Source organism: Mustela nivalis, assembly GCF_964662115.1.
Source record: "Mustela nivalis genome assembly, chromosome: 16".
Classification (NCBI taxonomy): Eukaryota; Metazoa; Chordata; class Mammalia; order Carnivora; family Mustelidae; genus Mustela; species Mustela nivalis.
In genome coordinates, this window is record NC_139035.1 from 23261076 (window position 1) to 23279926 (window position 18851).

Genomic DNA, 18851 nt, shown 5'->3' on the forward strand with positions numbered 1-18851 from the left:
GGAGCCTGATACGGGACTTGATCCCGGACTCCAGGATCATGACCTGAGCTGAAGGCAGTCGTCCAACTAACTGAGCCACCCAGGCACCCCTATCACATGTTTTCTTTACTGTGGCTATGAATTGGGGGCATATAAGGGGAGACAGATGTGTTGTAGAGGAGGGAGCCCTGGATTCAGAGTCTGAAAGCTTGTACACCACTCAGTTACTGCTTTTATCAAAGCTTTGTATATCATAGGATTAAAGATAAAGATAAAATCAGGGGTTCTCAGCTTGCCCTCCAAGAGACTAGATAACCTTTGGAGACGTATTTGGTTGTTGCAAGTGGTGATAGGGTGCTACTGATTTTGAGTGGGTAGAGAGGCTAGGGATGCTGCTAAGCATTTCACAAAACAACTGTCTGGCTCAAATGTCAGTAGGGTCGTGGTTGAGAAACCCTGGATTAAATGATTACATTTAGAAAAGTTACAAATTGTCATATAAGGTACATAATATTTTTTTTTAAAAAAAAGATTTTATATGTTTATTTGACAGAGAGAGAGCAAGAGAGGAAACACAAGTAGGTGGAATGGGAGAAGGAGAAGCAGGCTTCTCACCCAGCAGGGAGCACAATGTGGGGGTCGATCCCAGGAATCAGGACCTGAGCCAAAGGCAAATGCTTAACAACTGAGCCACCCAGGTGCCCCCATAATATTTTTTATTAAGAAATATTTAAGGAGTGCCTGGGTGGCTCATTCATTGGGGCGTCTGTTCGACTCAGGTTGTGATTCTGGTTGTGATCCAGCCTGTGTTGGGCTCCTGCTCAGCGAGGAGTCTGCTTCTCCCTCTTTCTCTGCCCCTTCCCCTGGCTGGTGCTTTCTCTCTCTCTCTCTCTCTCTCAAATAAATACATACAGTCTTAATAAAAAAAAAAAAAGAATATATTTAAGTACTTTGGTTTTTAATTTTAATTTTTTGAGAGAGAGCAAGCGCGGAGGTGGGGAGAGGGAGAGAGAGAATCTACACCCTAAGCTGGGCTTGGAGCCCCACGCTGCCCTGTGTCATGACCAGAGCTGAAATCAAGAGTCGGGCGCTTAACCAGCTGAGCCACTGAAGTGCCCCATATCTAAGTATTTTAAAAAGACCTATGTCTCAGTATTATCTTTCAAAGATGAATTTTTATCATAAAATATAGCATATAAGGAAGATAAAGGAAATTGGAGCAGACCTGTATAATCTGGTTAAGTTCTTTACCTGACAGAATTATGAGAATTTGATAATTAGATAGGTACCAATTAGATACATACTAATAGGATAATTACATATATCTTTCTTTCTTTCTTTTTTTAAAAGATTTTATTTATTTATTTATTTATTTATTTTTAAAAAGATTTTATTTATTTATTTGTCAGAGAGAGAGAGCGAGCACAGGCAGACAGAGTGGAAGGCAAGGCAGAGGGAGAAGCAGGCTCCCTGCAGAGCAAGGAGCCCGATGTGGGACTCGATCCCAGGACGCTGGGATCATGACCTGAGCCGAAGGCAGCTGCTTAACCAACTGAGCCACCCAGGCGTCCCAAGATTTTATTTATTTGACAGAGAGATCACAAGTAGGCAGAGAGGCAGGCAGAGAGAGAGGAGGAAGCAGGCTCTCTGCAGCAGAGAGCCCAATGTGGGGCTCGATCCCAGGACCGTGGGATCATGACCTGAGCCGAAGGCAGAGGATTTAACCCACTGAGCCACCCAGGTGCCCTGATAATTACATGTATCTTGATACATTTTTCAAACCCTCATTTGGTTTAAGTAATATGTAGACATATAGGAGCAGTGCAGAAGGTAGAGTACTTGTATAAGAAATGATTTTGTATCAATATAAGCAACATCAGAGAAGTTGCATTTAAACACATTATACCAATCTAGATTATTTGAGAGATTAATGTAATTCTGTGCTATTCTGTGTTAGTCAAGTATAAAAAAGTATAGCTATTTAACAGCTTTTAATCAGATTTTCAGGAAGGCTGCAAGTTAAAACAACCAGAATCAGCAAATTTTGAAAGGATAAGCACTGTTCACACTATATTTTCTAGCTCTTTCTGAAACAGAGCAATCTCTTAAATATATGGTCAGAAAATCAAGATATCACCTGAGCCAGAAATTCCATTATAGACGTCTGTTACTGATAATTTATGAAACAGCCATCAGCACAATACAGTCTAGGACTGCTGACCACTCCTTCACCAGCAAGATGTGATAATCGTCATGTACCCTCTTGACTGTTTCACCATGTATTACCTTGTGAAAAATGAGGGGGTTAGCATAAACCCTCTCTGTGAACTAGAAAATTGTCCTTGGACATTAAGTTCTAAGGATTCCAGATTAAAGAGACTATCTGTACTTAGAGTGTGCATATTATCTACATTAAATCGAAACCAGCTTTCATCCAAGCATCCCGTGCAGTCTGTTAGAAAAGACGGAAATTTTATTGTTAAGGTTTGAAGGTAATGCTCGGTGTACATTTCTTCTATTTAGCCTTTTTCTCTTCATCAACTAAAAAACATTTTATACAACTCTTCATATCAGACACTGTTTTATGGTCTTTACATACAAGCATCATTTAATTCTTATTTTTAGAGGAGTGCTACTATTACACTCTTTTGGATGAAGAAACTGAGGCACAGATATGTTAATTTGTTGAAGGTCATGTAGTTAGTAAGTGGTAGAACTAGGATTCAGACCCAGGGAATCTGGCTCTGCAGTTTATGTTATTATTGACTGTGTTCTGGCTGTTCTGCCTCTTCTGTAACAGCTGCCTTGCAGGATGGTTGTAATTAAATTTCATGTACCTAACTCTTCACATGTGTTATGTACTCAATAACTGAGAGATGATATTATATATTTTGTTAAACGCAACTAGGGGGAGTTCATGCGCAAAGCATTACTTTTAAACATCTCTTTACAAAAAAATGCAGAAATTATGTATTTAAATCAAGAATTCATGCTTTAATTTAAAAAGAAAGATATTTATTTATTTATTTATTTATTTGAGAGAGAGAGAGAGAGAAAGCATGATGGGGAGAGATTAGAGGGAGAAGTAGACTCCCCATTGAGCAGGGAGCCTGATGTGGGACTTGATCCCAGGATTCCAGGATCATGACCTGAGCCAAAGGATCCTCCAGGAGCCTCAGATCAGGATCTGAGCCACTCAGATGTCCTAAATTTTTTTTTTAAAATAAGAATTATATTAAGATAACCATATGCTTCCCCCCTTTATTTTATTGACGCGGGGTATTAGCTGATTGATTTTTGTGTATTCAGCCAACCTTGCATTCCTGGGATGTATCCTACATGGTATGGTGAATAATCCTTTTAATATACTCCTAGATTTGTTTGCTTGTAATTTATTGAGGGCTTTTGCATCTATTTTTTTTCTTAAGATTTTATTTATTTATTTGACAGACAGAGATCACAAGTAGGCAGGGAGACAGGCAGAGAGAGAGGAGGAAACAGGCTCCCTGCTGAACAGAGAGCCCAGTGTGGGGCTTGATCCCAGGACCCTGGGATCATGACCTAAACTGAAGGCAGAGGCTTTAACCCACTGAGCCACTCAGGCCCCCCCCCTTTAAAAGATTTTATTTGTTTATTTATTTGTCAGAGTGAGCATGCACAAGCAGGCAGAGTGGCAGGCAGAGACAGAGAGAGAAGCAAGCTTCCTGCTGAGCAAAGAGCCCAATGTGGGATTTGATCCCAAGTACCCTGGGATCATGACCTGAGCCGAAGGCAGTGGTTTAACTGAATGAGCCATCCAGGTGTCCCTTGCATCTATGTTTATAACGAATATTGGTCTGTATGTTTGGTTTTTTTGTGGTATCTTCAGCTTTATCTTTTTTTTTTTTTTAAAGATTTTTATTTATTTATTTGACAGACAGATCCCAGGTAGGCAGAGAGGCAGGCAGAGAGAGAGGAGGAAGCAGGCTCCCCACCGAGCAGAGAGCCCAATGCAGGACTCTATCCCAAGACCCTGGGATCATGACCCGAGCCAAAGGCAGAGCCTTTAACCCACTGAGCCACCAAGGTGCCCCAGCTTTATCTTTTCTTGAAGTCCTTCTCTACTCTCTTTGCCCCCATCATGGAAGAGGCTTATTTTACTCACCCGTCTCTAGTTTTAAGTCAGAGGTCAGTTTCACTGCATAAGGCCCAGACAGCCAAATAATTAGGCAGTTATGGGGCCCTTTAAAACATTCTGGCTTTGGCAGCCCAGGGCAGGTGATCCCTGGCACAGGAGGATATTTAATAAGGCACATATGCTTTTGCAAGACTATTATGGTTCTATTGTGCTTTGCTGATAATAGGATGGCTATATTTTTAGTTATTAATTGCCCGTGGTAATTTAAGGTTTCAAGGCTCGTATGTGCTAGAGGCATAATTTCAGCTCTTACTCCAGAATTGTCTCTGTAGGGGCACCTGGGTGGCTCAGTCAGTTAAGCGTCCAACTGTTGATTTCAGCTCCAGTCATAATCTCAGGATCGTTGAGTTCGAGCTCTGCTTGAGATTCTCTCCCTCCCTGTTTTTTTATCCCTCCCTCCACTTGTGCACATACTCTCTAAATAAATAAATTAAGTACATCTTTGAAAAATTCCACTAAATTATCTCCCTGCTTTATAGCACATGGCTATTCATCTGAGAAAGGGGAATAGTATTCTCCTATCAGTATTAAGATGAGAATTAGTGATAATATAGGTAAATTCCCTGGCTTATATAAGCAAGTACTCAACAGTTGTTAGATTTTAATTTTCTATCTCTGTCTTCTATTCTCTACTAGATGGTATGGTGCTCAAAAGTCCAGACTTTGAATGCTTAAGTGGCTCAGTCGGTTAAGCGTCTAACTTCAACTCAGGTCAGAATTCCCGGGAGTCCTGAGATGGAGCGCCACGTCAGGCTTCCTGCTCAGTGGGGAGCCTGCTTCTCCCTCTACCTGCTGCTCCCCCTGCTTGTGCTTACACGCTCTATCTCTCAAAGAAAATCTAAAAAAAAAAAAAAAAAAAAGCCAGACTTCAAGTTTTATTCTTACAGGGTTGGTATAACATTGCTTCTCCCTACCCTCCCATATTCTTACTATTTTTTTCTGTCCTTTATCCCTTTTCCTCACAATCCTGCTCACCGTTTAGGAAGAATTTTGATGTCTGATTTACGTTCTTTCTAGGTCCTATAGATGTTGCTACTGAGCACAGTATTTTCCCTTCTGTCATCAGTATAGAATCAGTGGAAATCTAGCAAAACTGAAAAGGAAAATTGAAATTAGTCATACCTTTGGGAAGCCAGTTCTTTCTTGACCTGGGCCTGGCTATCTTGGTGAAGAAACTTAGCTGACTCCTGCTCTTAAGGATTCTGTATTTTTATCTGTAGATACCTGTAAAGTATTCACTTTCTTTCTTTTTTAATTCTCTATGGCTCTCAACTGATATTTGGACTATTAGTCTGGGAAGACATTATTGGTAGTTGTAGGAGTGTGAACGCAGACTTTTCTGCTGTCCTGGGGTTTTTACCTTGCATCATAAAATAAGCCAGTGATAATAGTCAACTCTACTATGAGTTATTGTGCACAGTCATGTGAATACATAGTATTCATGTCACACTTAGCATACCAGGGACTCACAGTTTGATGCTGACAGATGTTCAAATAAAAATAACTTTAATAGCTTTATTAACAAAGATATATCATTAAAATTTTTCAATAATTTTGTAATTCAATGATAGTCTTATTTTAAGTTGGAGATAAATACAGAGTTTTGCAATAGGGATTAAATCCTGGGCATTTTTTAATAGATTATTTGAACAAAAAGTATATATTAATATGAGTACTAAACCAAAAGAATTTTGTAATTTGAACTATTTTTTTTTCTTCTTACTTCTAACACTCATGCTGTAGGGAGGTAATAATAATGCCTCTCTTTCAGAGCTGTAAGTAATGATATTATAAATTATAATACATCAGTAAAAGTGTGTGAAGTGCCTTGTACGTATGTGCTCCATAAATGGTAGCTGTCATTCTATTCCTACTGTAGAGGGCTAGAATTGTTTTGAGTCATTTTTAGTTTGCATAAAAACTTCATGCTGGTAGAGATTTGTGAACATTAATTTAAAAATACTTGCAGGCCTACAATGTGCAAGATGCAGTGATTAATACAGAAGAAAATTAGTGATCATATTGTTAAATGCAAACAGCTGTTTAAAGAGTCTGATCTGTGGCTAGGTGATTCTTTCCCAAATGCCTATATCCTCATATTATCTAAAGGCAACTATACCTCCAAAAAAACTATACCTTCAGAAAGAGGGCAAATGATAATGTAAGAAATAATGAGAAGTGGGTGTTGTTAGGGAGATGTTCTAAGAGATGCTTTTATAACACAAGAATTCCTAAGTCCATATTATATCACTCCCTTCATACAAGATCCTCTTTCAAGAATGATGCTTGCATGTGGAACTTAGCAAGGCAGGATAACACTTTGTTAGCAAGAGTTTTGGCTTTGGACCCTATTGAAGAAATACAATTATGTAGGATCAAATTAATAGATCTTACCTCTAGCTGCATGAAAAGACTATACCTTCTAATAAGAAAAAAGAGGAGAACACAAGAGATGGGAAAAAGTGTGACTTACTCATTGTCTCGAATATAGTAAATCACAAGTCCTCCGTCTCCTTGATGGTTGAATTGGAAGCCAAGCTTCTGATTCAACTTGTGAGAAAATGAAGATCTGGGAAGGGAGAGGGGAGCCTTCAACTTCTCTTTCACAAAGACCAGTACATAATTAAGCATGCCATTTAAAAGTAAAATTATAAGCTCATTAGACCAAATCTCTGAAACACTTTGGAAACTTTGCAGTTTCATTTTGACAGTCTGTAAGGACTATATACTTTTGCGCATTTGGTATTTTGGCCATAAAATGGGTAAACTACTTCAGGAATGGATCACGTCTTGTGTTTTATTTTAAATTTTGTTCATCTTTCAAAATTAAAATTGTTTTATAAATGTATAAAAACTACCTAATGTTGAAGTTTGCTTTGAAATTCCTTAAAACCATAACACTTGTACAGATCTTAGATCTTAGGGATCTGAATATCTAGAAATTTAAATGAGATAAATCAAATTTGCACATTTCCCAGACAAATCTGTGACTAAATTCATTCTGTTGCCAAGTTCTAAACCTTAACCTACAGGAATTGGTAGGTTATTATTTAGCCTTAAGGTTAGCCTTAAGGCTAAAATTGCTGTGAGAGTATATAAGGGAACATCTTTAGGAAGGAAATGAGGAAAAGACTGTATTAAAATGTATGAACATTGTTGTCAGTAATTATTTCTGGGTGTTGGGATCATGGCTGCTTTTAATTGTCTTCATACTGTATCTTTTAGTTTCTAAAAAAAAAAAAAGAGCAAGTCTTGGTTCTGTGATTGAGAAAAAATGATATGTCAATAAGTGTTTATTGAATGCATGTCCTAGGCAAATAGATATGGATAAAACATAATCCCTTCCTTTACATGGGGGTAAGGCTGGAGTCATACATTGTAAATAATAATACTTTGCATTTTTCTGTATTATGCAGTATTTCACCCCCACAAATAACTACTACTAATTAAAATCTGTGTGAATGTGATGAAGTGTAGAGTTACAGACTTTATTTTAGGGGAGAGGGAAAATTCTTTTGAGAACATTGAACAGAAGGAATATGAATTGTGTTAAATGAGTTCACTAGGTAACTGGAAAGGAAGATTATGGGAGAAGAGAATTAGCAACAAAGGTTGAACAAATTGATATATTCAGAGAACTGTTGGGAGAGTTGTATATAGATGAACATAAGATTGAGGATCTGGCTAAGTGCCAGATCATAGCTAATCTTGCTCATGGTGAGAAATTTGGAATTTAACTCTGTGCAGTAGAGAGCCCAAATCCTTAGAGATTTTTTTTTTCCTTAGAGATTTTTTTTTTTTAAAGATTTATTTATTGGAGAGAGAGCACAGGCACAGGAGTGTGGCTGAAGAGGGGCAGAGGGAGAGAGAGAGCGAGAGAGAAGCCCAGGCAGACTCTGCTGTGGAGCCTGACATGAGGTTTGATCCTAGGACTCTCACCACCAACTGAGTTGAAACCAAGTGTCAGACATTCAACTGATTGTGCCCCCCCACCCCCCAGCAGCCCCTTAAACCTTAAAGGTTTTTTTTTGTTTGTTTGTTTTAAAGATTTTATTTATTTATTTGACAGACAGAGATCACAAGTAGGCAGAGAGAGAGGAGGAAGCAGGTGCCCTGCTGAGCAGAGAGCCTGATGCTGGGCTTGATCCCAGGACTCCGGGATCATGACCTGAGCTGAAGTCAGCGGCTTTAACCCACTGAGCCATCCAGGCATCCCAACCTTAAAGGTTTTAAGTAGAAACATAACTCTAGGTGGTCTTGCCCTTTGAAACTGCAGTTTAGAGGCAATGTGGGTATTAGATTGGAGCAGAGTGAAACTGAAATCAAGAAGATCAGGTGGATGAATGTTGTAGCAGCTCAGGCACGGAAATAAAGAGGGCCTAAATGAGGACAGGTGGTAAGGGAGTAGAGTTAATGGATTTGAGAGAGATTTAGGAGCTGGAATCTGTAGGATAATAGTGTTAGAGGGAATTAGGGAAGAAAGAGGATTCTAGGATGATGATGGGGTGTCCGGATTAAATACTTGGGTGAATGGGTATGCCATTAGCAAGAACACACATGCACATACACATGCTAAACTGAAAAAGAAATAAAAGCAGAAGAACAAAATGGGTTTTTGGTTCTTTTAGGATATCTGAGTGTACTTAGAGGCTCTTGGAGTCAACTGACCAGGAGAGAGATTTGGGGTTGGAGAGATTTGGGAGCTATGGTGGGGTGAAAAGTGCCCCCTCAAAAGATACCCATGCTCTAATCCCTGGAATTTGTAAATGTTACATGGCAAAAAAGTGGGGAGAGGAGATGTCTTTGTAGATGGAGAGATTATCTTGTGTTACCTGAGTGAGCCCTAAATGCAGTCAGTATCTCTGTAAGAGGGAGACAGAGGGAAACGTCACATACATGATATGAAGCTGGAGCAGAGAGCTCTGAAGATGCTGATTTTGAAGATTGGAGTGATGTGACCACAAACCAAGAGATGCTGGTAGCAACCAGAAACTAACAGGGGCCAGGGATGGATTCTTCCCCAGAGCGTCTAAAGGGGGCCGAAGCCTTGTTAACTACATTTTGTCCCAGTGATACCAGTCCTTGTGATTATTGCCACTTTTTTAGTTGATTAAAAAATGTCTTGATGAAATTCTGCTTTCCATTGCCTTTTGTATTAAATGTTGAACCATGTTGACAATTCCTAAAGTAATGTCCTTAGTGGATATACCTCATTTATATTTCTTGTCTTACAACTCTGGCTTTGAAATCATTTTGCTCCAAACTAGAGATAGATTTATTAGTTTCCTTTTTTTTTTTTTTAAAGATTTTATTTATTTCTTTGACAGAGAGATATCACAAGTAGGTAGAGAGGCAGGCAGAGAGAGAGGAGGAAGCAGGCTCCCTGCTGAGCAGAGAGCCCGATGCGGGACTCGATCCCAGGACCCTGAGATCATGACCTGAGCCGAAGGCAGCGGCTTAACCCACTGAGCCACCCAGGTGCCCCTATTAGTTTCCTTTCCTATATCCTCTATTACTAGATAATTGTCAACTCCCTTCTTCAAAACATTTCTTGAATATGTCATTGTCTATGCCATGAACAGGCTATTATCCCTGCTTAGTTTTCTGAGGCAAACTTTTAGTTGGTCTCTGTAAATGCAGGGGGTCCATCAGGAGCAGTCCTCTTCCCTTACTCTTTTATTTTTTTATTTTTTTTATTTTTTTCCCTTACTCTTTTAAAAAAAAGATTTATTTAGGGTCCCTGGGTGGCTCAGGTGTTAAGCATCTGCTTTTGGCTCGGGTCATGATCCCAAGGTTCTGGGATTGAGCCCTGCATCAGGCTTTCTGCTCAGCGGGAAGTCTGCTTCTCCCTCTCGTACTCCCCCTGCTTGTGTTCCCTCTCTCACTGTGTCTCTCTCTGTCAAATAAATAAAATATTAAAAAAAAAAGATTAATTTATTTACAAGACATACACACTCACTCACTCACTCACTCAGTCTGTATGCCTGTGTGGGGAGGGGTAGGAGGAGAGCATCTTCAAGCAGACTCCACACTGTGTGTGAACCCTGACACCAGGTTCAGTTCCATGAGATTATGACCTGAGCCAAACCAAGAGTTGGGCACTTAACTGATTGAGCCATCTAGGTTCCCCAATTTCATCCCTCGCCCGAAGTAGGCCCCATGTCTGGTTTGAATCCAGGGCGTGAACTCATGACCGTGAGATCAAGAACCAGAACCTTAATTGACAGAACCACCCAGGTGTCTTAGACCAGTGTTCTTTAAATAGCACAGTCAATGTGTTACTACTTCTCACAAATCTACAATGATTACTTACTGTATCTCAGTATAGTCTTAATTCTTCTTTTGTCTGGTTGTCAAGGTTGTCTGTGTCATTCGGCTCATAAATATCTCCCATTGCTTGACAAAGACACATAGATTTCTTGTCTCTTCTAATCAGGCCAAGTTTCTCATGCAGCAGAATCACTGAGCTGGATTAAAGATTGGGCCAGCTGGGCTCCTCTCCAGATTGTGTTTCTAAAGGTTCACCTGAAGTGAAACAAGGAGAAGAAATCGGTTTCTAAAAATCCTCTCATAAAGAGTATTATCTGTGGTGTTGGGGAATATTTTCATAAGCTGTTTGGGCTAGAGCCTTAGACCACGAAAGGGCATGGGAAAGTGCCTGCTGAGGTGGGTAATTCTGGTTAACTGCAGGGTCTCTTGCTGAGTCAGGACTCCTGAGTTTAGCGCTAGAGATGAGTTATTCCAGATCACTCCTTTGTTTCTGTTTTCCCTTCTCCCTTAGCACAAACTTCAGGCTTCTTGATGAGTAAATGTTGAATACATTTAAGGAGTGTTGTTTTGAAGCTGTATTAATAGCCTACCCAGGTTCCCACATGTCTTGGTCTGGTCTTGTAAAACTTAAAATGCTCAATGCTTTTTCTTCTCTGCCTTTGTCATGTATGCATGCGTGTGTGTTTATGTTCTTACCCCCTGCTTAGGAAAACGTGTTCTTCCTTTCTCTGTAACAGAAAACTTTGAGTCTGAAGTGTGTTGACATCTTTGGTTTTGCAGTTAGAGAAAGCTCTTACTCTAATAGGAACAAATGAGTCCTGTTCGGACCTTCAAGTGTTTGGAGGATTTGGTTAAGTATAGAACATGCATTCTCAACAGGCCTGATAATAACTTAGGTATTTACAGTGGTTTGTGACCCTCCAAATCTCAGTGCTACCTTATAAAATCTTACTTACCCTTTTAATTTTTACTTTCTCTTGTTAGGGAGAAATTGAATTAAGCTAAATTATTAGTTAATTTAAGTTAAATGTAATTTTAGTCCTTAGAGTAGTGGTAATGAAAAAAAAAGTTTCAGAAACACTAGTGTAGAAAAAGGGAAAAGATGCTCTTAATAGGTTTTATTTTTGTAACAATAAGTCTCACTGAATTTTTAAATGAGTTAATCCTTTTTACCAGTCATTATTTATTAGTAAAGTACTTTGCTGGGTTTCATAGGACAGAGAAACATAATGGTTCTATACCTGTAGAAACTTAATCATACTGGATGAAAAAAGACAAAAAAAGGAAGTAGTAAATTATAGTAAATACACTATAGAAGATGTCCCAATATAGTATGACAGTTGCTGTTCTAGGCAAAGGCAGAGAGTACTTAATCAGAAATGGTCAGAGAGGTAGGGTTCAGGGAGAAATCTGTGAACTTGAGCTACACTTGGAAAGATAATACAGAATTTGAATAGACAAAGGAGGAGTATAAGTATGGTCCTCATTAAAATAGCATTTTGATTCTTGTGACTTTTTGTGATATACTCAAATTAAGAGTGTATGAGAGCTTGGGAGATCATCTATAACTACTATTACTAACTGACCTTAAGAGAGTTACTTTTGCAAAAAAGTTTAGAGTTGCTTACTTTTATTTCTGTAACTTTGACTTCTTGTTAGCTATACAGATCGTCTAACTCGAGCTCAACAAATGTATTCTTATCTTTTAGTAGATGTATTTTCCAGGCAGGAAGGTATACTTTTAGAACAGAAGGTACTAAAGTTTTAACTTACAGTGTCAGGTTTTCCCGTAAACACTTTACATCCATTTAATCTCATTTAAGGACTACATAAAAGTACTTACCATTTTCTTTCTATTTTATGTATGAAAACTGGACACTCAGATATTGTAAATAACTTAACCAAGTTGAAACCTCATGTTTTGAATGGCAGAGCCCAGGGCTACTTAGAACAGAGCCTGAGGTCTTAGATTACAAAAACAAAAAACAAAAAACTTAACATTAGGGATTGGTTTTTGTAATGAGAGGCCAGTTTTTATTCCTGAAGCCTTGAATTCACAAAAGGAAAGGTAAGGTGGTGAACACCAAGAGTGAAGTAGCATGACATGGAATTGGTGCTCTGCTCTCTTAGAATTCTAGTCAGCTGCCGTGTTGGGAGGTTGAGGGGTGAGGGTTAGCAGCAGACAGGGCTGTGGCACCTGCCACACTAGGGATCATTTGGTTCTGACACTGGCTTTGTTTTTTCACTCTGTAATAATGGAATTGAACATGTTTTGAGGTCTACCATTCCGTCCCAAAATATTACTTGAAAAGACCCCTGTCTTAGAAAGTACCTTTCTGTGCATTGGATGCTGTAATGCTGTCTGTGTGATGCTGATAGGAAAAACGGATAGATGATCTGTTGGGGATAGTTCATCTGGTGTGGCTGTCCACTCTAAGAATACATGCTGGTATAGAAATGACAGCTCCAAAAAAAAAAAAAAAAAAAGAAAAGAAAAGAAAGAAAGAAAAGAAAAGAAATGACAGCTCCAGTGATGAACTGTTTGAAATTGAGGGCCTACATAGGGAAGAATCAGATTTTTTTCTTTGTCATATCTAGAGGGAAGAGTGCCACTAGAAGTTATATATTTGTATATTTCCTGTTTATTATTTTGATTTATTGCTTGTGCCTCTTAACAGCTTGAAAAATAGGAAACAAATAGCAAAAGAAACGAGAAAATATTTTATGTCACGAGGAATAAATTACTGTGTAGTTAGCCAAAGAATTGGGAAGTAAATTGTGAATTTAAGCAAGTTACTTTTGTTTGCCTTTAAAAAAAAATTATTTATTTTATTTAAACATTATTTATTTATTTAAATATTAAATTATTTAAATTTTATTTTAATAAATAAATATTTATTTAAATGTCAATTATTTAAATCTTAATTATATATACATACATACATATATACACCTTGGTGAAATGAACATCTATACATTGTTATTAGTGTAAAGTGGTAAACTTTTTTGGAAATAGGTACAGGAGTTGAAAAGGTCCTTGGACTAGAAAATTTGTTTGTTTTTAACATTCTTAGTTTATTAATCCTCTCATGAAAAATCTGCACAATCACCACAGATAAAGCCACTGCAGCATCTTTACTCCTTCTGTTGTTCAATCTCCAGCTTACTGCTAGACACTTCTTTTCTTTTTGCCGGCACTAACATTGGCTTTTGCAGTCCACTGACTTTCTTCATTCTGTTCTTGGCATTTTTTTTCGCTGTTTCCTTGAGGTCTTTTTCTTCTCATAGAGGCCATGTCTTGCACGTCTGTCTTTGGGTTCATTTTTCTTTGCATAATCCAGGGAGTCATAAATCATGCCAAAGCCAGTTGCCCTGCCACCACCAAAATGGATTCTGAATCCAAATACAAATATAACATCTGGTGTGGTCTTGTACATTTTGGCTAATTTTTCCCGAATTTCTGTCTTAGGTACTGTTGCCTTTCCAGGATAAAGGACATCAATAACCATTGTTTGCGCTGAACTAGTCAGTTGGTCATGAACTTCCTGGTCCGCAGGGACCAGGTTGCCTGACCCCTGGCCCCTGGCAACCACAGTGGTTTTGTCTTTTGAAGAATCTATGCTTTTGAACTTCCTGGTCCGCTGGAAGTTGGTTTGTTTTCATACTGTTGAGTTTGAGAGTTCTTGATACATCCTTTGTCAGAAAATGTAACTTGCAAATATTTTCTCCTGTCCGTGGCTTATCATTTGATGATACATTTCAGAGAACAAAAGTCTGAATTTGTTTTTTACCCTTTGTTCTTTAAGAAAAATAGCATTATTGAGCTATGATTTACATTTCATAAAACTTAAGTTTTAAAAGATACATAATTCAGTGATTTTTTTGAAAAATGTACATAGTTTTGTAACTCTCACCACAGTCTAGTTTTAGGATATTTCCATCACCCAAAATGTTCCTTGTACTATTTTATAGTCAGTCAGCATTCCTGCTCTAGTCCCAGGTAATCACTAATTTGCTTTCTGTCTATATATACATGCTCTTTTGGGGTATTTCATATGAATGGAATCATGCAACATGTAGACTTATTTTTTTTTATTAAAGATTTTATTTATTTATTTGAGAGAGAGACAGTGAGAGAGAACATGAGCGAGGAGGTCAGAGGGAGAAGAGGACTCCCCATGGAGCTGGGAGCCTGATGTGGGACTCGATCCCGGGACTCCAGGATCATGACCTGAGCTAAAGGCAGTCGTCCAACCAACTGAGCCACCCAGGTGCCCTGCAACATGTAGACTTTAAATCTGGCCCTTTTTCCCATAGCATAATGTTTTTAATGCTTTATGAAATACAGATCCACCCTCTTACAGTGTATGATAAAATGGTTTTAGTATATTCAAAGTTCTTCAACCATCAGTACAATTTACTCTTATAATATTTTCATCACCCCTGGGGTGCCTGGGTGGCTCAGTGGGTTAGAGCCTCTGCCTTCAGCTCGGTTGTGATCTCAGGGTTCTGGGATCAGGCCCCATGTCGGGTTCTCTGCTCTGTGGGGAGCCTGCTTCCTCCTCTCTCTCTGCCTGCCTCTCTGCCTACTTGTGATCTCTGTCTGTCAAATAAATAAATCTTTAAAAAAATTTTTTTCATAACTCCCCAAAAAGAAACCCCATAGCCTTTAGCAATCATTCTGTATTCCTCCCCACATCCCAACCTTAGGCTACCACTAAGCTACTTTCTGTCTTACGGATTTACCAATTCTAGACCTTTCATCTAAATGGAATCATACTAACATGCGTTCATTTTGACTGGCTTCTTTCACTTGACATGTTTCCATGGTTCATATATGTTACAGCATGTATTAGTATTCCCCCCCTCCCTTTTTAAAAAAATTTTTGCTGAGCTGTTTTATTTATCTATTCATTAACTGATGGGACATTTCGGTTGTTTCTACTTTTGGCTATTATTAATAATGCTATGAAGGTTCATATACAGGTTTTTCTGTGGACATATGTTTTCATCCTTTTATTTTTACCTACTTCCATGGTTATATTTGAAGTGAGTTTCTTTTAGATAGCCTGTAGTTTTATCATACGTATCTATTAGGACAAACTAGCTTATAATTGTATTTAGATCATTTTCATTTAATGTTAACCATTGATATGTTTGGATTTCAGTCTACAATATTTTTTTTCTGTTACTTCATCTCTTTGCCCCTTTCTGCTTTCTCTTGGATTATTAATGTCTTTTTAATATTCCATATCACTTACCTGTAGTTTCTGGATTTATCTCTTTGGATAGGTTTTCCTGTAATTACTATAGGGATTTCAGTATACATATTGAACTTTTCACACTACTTAAATTCAGTATTTTGCCACCTCAAGTGAAATATGGGAACCTTGCCATCATACAGATTTTTCTTTTCACTGTGTTATGTAGTCGTCATATATCTACATGCATTGAAAAGTTCCTACAGATGGCGTTAACACTGTATGCTGTATGTCTGTATCCTCCCCCCCCCCTCCTCCTTTCTCTCCTCCTTCCCCCCTTCTTCTTCTTATAAAGATTTTATTTATTTATTAGAGAGAGAGAGAGATTGAGAATGGAGCAGGAAGGAGTAAAGAGAGAGGAGCAGAGGGAAAGAGAGAAGCAGACTCCTCCTGAGCAGGGAGCATGACATGGGCTTTAATCCCTGGGATCATGACCTGAGCCAAAGGCAGACCCTTAACTGACTGAGCCACCCAAGCACCCCTCACCTTCTTTAAAGTAGTGAAATTCCTCCCCTCTCCAACCCATTATCTTCATCTGTTACGGACTTCATTTCTTGCCTAGCACCTGATATTTAAGGTGAAGTGCTTTGCACATAGTAGCCACTCAAGAAATAATTGGCTGAATGAATGAAACATGCAGATTAAAAGGGCCAAATGCGGGGCACCTGGGTGGCTCGGTGGGTTGGGCCTCTGCCTTCGGCTCAGGTCATGATCCCAGGTTCCTGGGATTGAGCCCCACATCGGGCTTTCTGCTCTGCAGGTAGACTGCTTCCTCCTCTCTCTCTGCCTGCCTCTCTGCCTACTTGTGATCTCTGTCAGATAAATAAAGAAAAAATCTTTAAAAAAAAAAAAGGGCCAAATGCAAAGGTATCAATGTTATTTTTTTTTTTTAAAGATTTTTATTTATTTATTTAACAGACAGAGATCACAAGTAGGCAGAGAAACAGGCAGAGAGAGAGGAGGAAGCAGGCTCCCAGCTGAGCAGAGAGCCCGATGCGGGCCTCGATCCCAGGACCCTGAGATCATGACTTGAGCCGAAGGCAGCGGTTTAACCCACTGAGCCACCCAGGCGCCCCTATCAATGTTATTTTAATGATATAACAAATGGGGCTGTAGAAGTGGGTGATGTGCTGTTGTCTTTTTATATATTGTTTCCAAATTTTCTGTAATAAGCATGTGTTACTTTTATAAACTGAAAACAAAGAATTTTAAAAAGAAGAACTTGTCTTTCTAATGGTTTTGTTGAGTTTAATTTCCTTAGGTTTCATATACTATTTTTTGGTGATTAGTTTTGCATGTGTTCTTTTTCATATTTAGAAGTTATTAGATAGTTTAGATAGTTAAAAGCAGCATAGAATCACAAAAGTATTTATTTTCTTTATATTATACTTTTGTAGTGTCTTAATTTTTCTAGTTTTCTGAGTTGTAGCTATTATTAGTAATTTGAAGAGCAGATTTTCTGGCTAAATAGTAAATTATGTGGTATGGAATATAGGTGTGTATAGAATATGGATTATGGAGCTCCTTTCTGTTATATATTTTTAAAGATACTATTTATTTATTTGAAGAGAGAGAGAGATCACAAATAGGCAGGCAGAGAGAAAGGGGGAAGCAGGTTCCTCACCGAGCAGAGAGCCTGATGCGGGGCTCTCCCCCAGGACCCTGAGTTCATGACCCTAGCCGAAGGCAGAGGCTTAACCCACTGAGCCACCCTGGTGCCCCTTACTGTTACATTTTTAAAGATTATCTAGGGAAGGAGAAATTCAACCTGGGGTTTGAAACACCTGGTATTTGAGTCATTAATTGAGGTAACTATTAGTCATTTAACTCTTGCTTTTCCCATGATGTTAACAATACTGGCTTTATAAAAGGTTAATTTCATTGAAAGTATAAGCCTTGTTTTTTTTTAAGCTCTTAGTAATTCAGAGACAGTCTTTCTCTAAGGTTACATTGTAATTTTGTTTCAACTTTATAAAACACTGTTTCAGTCCTGGTATATTACAATACAATGGAAACATCCATTATGGACCTGAAACCTAGCACAGTGGCTAGTACAAAGTAGGTGCTTATTAAATATTGATCAATGAGTGTTCTTAGAAATACTTTTTTTAATAAAAAGATTTTATTGTTTTTTGAGAGAGAGTAAAGCAGGGGTGAGAGGCAGAGGGAGAAGGAGAAGCAGACTTCCTGCTGAGCAGGGAGCCTGATGGGGGACTTGATCCCAGGATCATGCGGTCATGACCTGAGCCAAAGGCAGATGCTCAGCTGACTGAGCCACCCAGGCACCCAGTTAGAAGCATTCTTGTGTTAGTTTTGTAGATAATACCACTGAATAATTTAGTGTACTATTTGCAGATTTACTAGTTTAATTCTCAACAAAGTACTCTCATCTCAGATTTTTACATTTTATTTAACTTTGTTCCTATATATTAGTAAAGATTTGCTTTTTCAAGTGTTAACATTCAGAAATTCTCAACACTGTCATGACATGTTTTTATTTTTCAAAAAATTTATTTTTATTTTGTTTAAGTTTATTTATTTTATTTTGTTTAAGTTTATTTAAGTAATCTCTACATCCAGTGTGAGTTCAAACTCACCACCTGAAATCAAGATGGCTCTTTTGGGGCACCTGGACGGCATAGGCAGTTCAGTGTCAGACTCTTGGTTTCAGCTCGGGTCATGGTCTTCGGACCTTGTTGTCTGTCAGTCAGGGTTATGAGATAAAAGCCCTGCCTCCAGCTCCACACTCCACGAGTAGCATGGAGTCTGCTTGAGATTTCCTCTCCCTCTGCCCCTCCTGCTCATGCTCGCTCTTTCTCCAATGGTAAATAGATCTGTAAAAAAAAAAAAAGTCACATGCTTTTCCAGCTGAGCCAGCCAGGTGCCCCTAAAATTTTATTTATTTTTTAAATTGAGATATAATTGACACACAATGTTGCATTAGTTTCAGTGATTGAATAAATTTATATGTTATGCTGTGCTCCCCGCAAGTGTAGTTATCTGTCACCACACAGTGCTATCACAGTGCCATTGATTGTATTCCCTACACTATAGCTTTCATCCCCATGACTTACTTATTCCATAACTGGAAACCTGTGTCAGCCGCCCATCTCCCCAACCCCCTTCTCTTCTGACAGCCATCATTCTCTGTATTTATGGGTCTG

General features: G+C 38.6%; 1 protein-coding gene and 1 pseudogene across 5 annotated transcripts in view; one reads left to right on the forward strand and one right to left on the reverse strand.

The window, feature by feature from the left end:
* ABL2 (ABL proto-oncogene 2, non-receptor tyrosine kinase) overlaps nt 1-18851 on the forward strand; it is a 114315-nt gene that overhangs the window by 60053 nt on the left and 35411 nt on the right. The window lies entirely within an intron of this gene.
* Nucleotides 13625-13968, reverse strand: LOC309850336 (small ribosomal subunit protein eS24 pseudogene; annotated as a pseudogene). Its single transcript has one exon. The product of its transcript is annotated as a small ribosomal subunit protein eS24 pseudogene (transcript).